This window comes from Dromiciops gliroides, chromosome 1 (genome assembly GCF_019393635.1).
Source record: "Dromiciops gliroides isolate mDroGli1 chromosome 1, mDroGli1.pri, whole genome shotgun sequence".
In the NCBI taxonomy this organism is placed as follows: domain Eukaryota; kingdom Metazoa; phylum Chordata; class Mammalia; order Microbiotheria; family Microbiotheriidae; genus Dromiciops; species Dromiciops gliroides.
In genome coordinates this window covers 623,084,949-623,089,930 of record NC_057861.1, presented here as the reverse complement: position 1 = coordinate 623,089,930, position 4,982 = coordinate 623,084,949, and positions in this window count along the sequence as shown.

Below are 4,982 nucleotides of genomic sequence, written 5' to 3'. Positions count from 1 at the left end.
TACTCCTCAGTACAGTCATGGCAGCTCACCAGGCCCTTCCCTTCTCCATCATCATGCCTTTCCTGGATGCAGTCTTCCCAGTCTCTTCCCTATGCACTGAGAGCAGTGGACAGAGCTTGCTGTGCATGCTCAGGGAATGAGGTTTCCATTGGCCAGAACCCCTGTTAGCTTGTCCCCAGTTTCATCCAGGAGCTACTCTACTCAGGGCTCCTCTCTGCCATTCAAGGGAAATTGAGATTAAGACCTTTTAGGGGGCAGCTAGGTGGTACAGTGCATAAAGCACTGGCCCTGGATTCAGGAGAACCTGAGTTCAAATCCAACCTCAGACACTTGACACTTACTACCTGTGTGACCCTGGGCAAGTCACTTAACCCTCATTGCCCTGCCAAAAAAAAAAAAAAGAGCTTTTAGATCCTGTTCAATGACCTTCCTCTCCCTCTTTACCCCATTCTGCTTCCTCATGCACCCCAGTAGGTTGTGGTCTTTCCAACATGAGTTGGGGAACGGGGCTGTCTGAGTCTGTCTGCCTCTTACCTGCTGCTCTTCAATGCTTTTTCAGGAGAAAATCACTAACCATTTGATGGATACTGTTGATGCTTACTGTCGGAGACGAAATCAGGTGGGACTCAGTCTCTTTTTTACATTCCTTTTTTTTTGTTGATGTTTTTGTTTTGGGGTTTTTTTGGGGGGGGGTGTTGCGGGGCAATGGAGGTTAAGTGACTTGCCCAGGGTCACACAGCTAGTAAGTGTCAAGTGTCTGAGGCCGAATTTGAACTCAGGTACTCCTGAATCCAGGGCCAGTGCTCTATCCACTGTGCCACCTAGCTGCCCCCAAGGGACTCAGTCTCTTTAGTTCCTGCCTCTGTCCTCCCTATTTGTCCTAGTATCATCAACATAGCCCTTTCTTACTCTAGCCTTTTACTACCATGGCCTCCATTATTCTTTCTCACTTGCCCTGGACTCTGTTAGCCTCTTCTTCTCTGATCTCTGTTGCTTACCCCAGTCTGGTACATGTGATGGAAACCACCTCTCGGACAGAGGCTTTGTAGAAAGGTCAAAGAAACGGAGGGTAAAGAAGAAAAGAAGCTCTGACCTGATGATAGGAGGAGGTTGGGCATCATGGGGGGCGGGGGGGGGGGGGGGGGGTGGTCGCGAGTGGGACAATGTTCTTTTTCTATGTAATTCAGCCCTGAGACCATTAACCTGAGTTTTCTGTGCTTCCCCTCAGGCCCAAACTGGTGATTTCATCTTCAAGGAGTTGAAGTTGAAGGTCAACATGAACAGTAGTATCTCTTATCAACCATCATCTGGAGATACAAAACTGGAAATGGCCCTGCATGTCTGGGAGGAGATGCTGGAAAACATTAAGACATTTTGGCAAAAATTGCTTGAATGGTTGAAGGCGAAATTTGCTGCCCTGAAGGAAATTGCAGTTTCTGTGTGGGAGGGAATAGTAGAGACAGTGACTTGTATATGGGAGTGGTTTGTGGACCTGTTTTAATTCCCTCCATAGTAGAAAGGGCAGTGCATGTCAAGGGCACCTTGTAAAGCTTCCATATTTGGGGTCATTTTAATTGTTTTCAAATTATAAACTTCATCAAAAAAAGAAGGTGGGGGAGAATTTGCATGCACACAGCTGAACACCAAAACAAGATTCTAGATGTAAACCCAAATTTCTATTTAATATCATTTGCTTTAAAATAAACATAATAAAATTTATATATTGCATTGAGATCTATCTTGATTATATGTGTTTCCGTCTGTACATTAAAAAAAAGTGGAAAAAAAAGAAAAAAATTGGGGGCAGCTAGGTGGCACAGTGGATAGAGCACCTGCCCTGGAGTCAGGAGTACCTGAGTTCCAATCCGGCCTCAGACACTTAACACTTACTAGCTGTGTGACCCTGGGCAAGTCACTTAACCCCCATTGCCTCACTAAAAGAGCCCCCCAAAAACAAAAACAACAAAAATAATCTAGTTGTGTGACTTTTAAGTCATTTAAGCCTGCTTGCTTCCGTTTCCTCATCTGTAAAATCAGCTGGGGAAGGAAATGTCAAACTACTCCAGAATCTTTGCCAAGAAAACCCCAACAACAAAAGACTGGAGCTGGGTGGGGGCAGGGAGCAGCCTGAGTGACTGTACTGGGGACTGAACTAAGCACTTTCATTTTCTTCTAGTTGAGGAGAAATCATGTGATTTGTTAAGCATTGATTGCTCCCCACCCCAGTTTATTTACACACATAACTGGCAAATGGAAATAAGATGAAGTTGCTGTGGAAGAACTCTGGCTCTCCCATTGAGAACAGCTCATAATGTACAATTATTAGGCAAAAGGTGTAGATAGCAGATAGTTATATTTAGGTGGGGATAGCAATGATATTAATAGTCATATGATATTGTGTAATAATAATAACAATAAGCATTTAAACAGCATCTTCTACGTGTTGGGCACTTAACTAATGGGATCTCATTTGATGTCCACTACGACCCTGGGAGGTATATGCCATTATTTTTATTATTATTTTCAATGTTAATAGTATTTTTCCAGTTGCATGTAAAGATAGTTTTTGACATTTGTTTTTATAACATTTTAGTTCCAAACTTTTCTCCCTCCCTCCCCTTTCCCCACCCCAAGACAGAAAGAAATCTGATATAGGTTATATATGTACAATCACATTAAACATATCTCTAAATTAGTCATGTTGTGAAAGAAGAATAAGAGCATAAGGAAAAAACCCTTAAAAAAGAAAAATAACCCCCCAAAGTAGAAAAAGAATGGTTCAATCTGCATTCAGATTCCACAGTTCTTTTTTCTGGATGTGAAGAGCATTTTCCACCATGAGTCCTTTGGAATTGTCTTGGATCATTGTATTGCTGAGAGGAGCTGAGTCTATCACAGTTGTTGTTACTGTGCACAATGTTGTCCTGGTTCTGCTCACTTCACTGTCAGTATCAGTCCACTTAAGTCTTTCCATGTTTTTCTGAAACCTGCCTGCTCATGTTTTTGGGGGGGCAATGAGGGTTAAGTGGCTTGCCCAAGATCACACAGCTAGTTAGTAAGTGTCAAGTTCTGAGGCTGAATTTGAACTCAGGTACTCCTGACTCCAGGGCCAGTGCTCTATCCACTGCGCCATCTAGCTGCTCGAATAATACCTTCTTAAGGGCTAGCCAGGTGTGATTACAATCCAGTTAACTTGAAGTAGGCTAATCAGCAGTCAATCACTCTCACTTGATTCAATCAGTCTAGATTAATCTCCAGGTGGGTCTTTGAGTGTCTGCTAAATCCCATTATTTCATCACAATAATATATATTTTTAAAGTGAGGCAATTGGGGTTAAGTGACTTGCCCAGGGTCACACAGCTAGTAAGTGTTAAGTGTGTGAGGCCGGATTTGAACTCAGGTACTCCTGACTCCAGGGCAGGTGCTCTATCCACTGCACCACCTAGCCGCCCCCTCATCACAATAATATTTATCATTTTGGAGAAAGGTCCATTTATTTCTATGTTTTCTATTTAAAGAGAAATGAGTATTTTATTTTGTCAAAAGTTTTTTCTGTGTCTATTGATGTAATATAATTTTTGTTGTTTTTAATATTAATAACGTTAATTAAACTTATTATTTGTGTAATAATTGTTATAAGATACAAAATGTATGTAATAATATTTGTAAAACCAACCCTGTTTTCCTACTATAAATCTAATCTGGTCATAGTATATAATCTCTGTTACAGTCTCTTTGCTAATATTCTATTTAAAGTTTTTGCAAAAATGTTTCTTATGCATATTGGTCTATACTGCAATTTCTTTCTCTGTTTTAACCCTCCCTGGATAATGTATCTAGACCATTGTAGAGAGGTCCCATGTATTGTGAGGGCTGTCTTCCACCTGTAGCATGGGAGTGTTTTTGTATGGCTTGAAGGGAGGCACGAGAGACATCTCTAGGCTCTTCTCCTCCAACCCTTTTCCAAAGGAGACATTGATTCCTGCCAGAAAGGAAGGCAGGAGGTTAGGGCCAGAGTGGCCACTTCGCTCTCCTCAGAGAGAGGGGATACTGGACTATAATTGTATCAGTCTGCTCCCTTAAATGTTATTAGTCTAAAAAGTGAAGTTTTCACTTTTGATCACTGTTCATTATTGGGAGGAAGCAACACTCCAAGCTTGATTATATCCAAAGCTTGACTCCTTTCCCACACAAAACTAGCTCCACAGCAAAAATAAATATCACATGGACAAGGAAATCCATGTATGAAAATCAGTAGCCAAACAGGAATCAAAGGAGGTATACATAGGAGAATACATACCAGACAATACAGAGTAAAGGAGCTCTTCCATTGGGAGTGAGGGAACTCAACTCCACCAAGAATGAGAGTTCTAGATCTCATCCAAAAGGATGTTTCCCAAACCAGGAGAATAATTTACACAATAACAGCTGCATTATAAAGAAAAACAACTTTGAAAGACTTGAGAACTCTGATCCATGCAATGACCAACTACAGTTTCAGGGAGCTGATGATGAAGTGTGCTACAAAGAACCCAACAAAGAATAAGACATACTTTTGGGGACACAATCAGGTAGGAATTTGTTTTGCTTGAATATGCATATTAATTACAATGGCTCTGCTTTTCTTTACATTTTTTCCAGTGGAGAAGAGATGGAAGGATGAAGAGGGATAATATAGGAGAGCAAGCAGAGAACAGGACAGAAAGGAAGGCCAGAAAAAACCAACCCACAGATTAAAAAAATTACAGACTGTACTTGTTCTATAGTAAAAAAGAAAAAGAATAGAGACATTCAGTTTCATGTACAATCTTTTTTCTGTTCTACTATGGTATGGTATGGTGTTGGGAATGGGACAACAACAGAGTGGCCAAGAAACATAATTTCAACCAACTTGGGTTTATTGAGTTTATGTGCAGGAAGAGAAAAAAAATGAACAGGGCATAATGTTTATATAGGTTCCAAGGAGTGAGGAACAGGTTAGG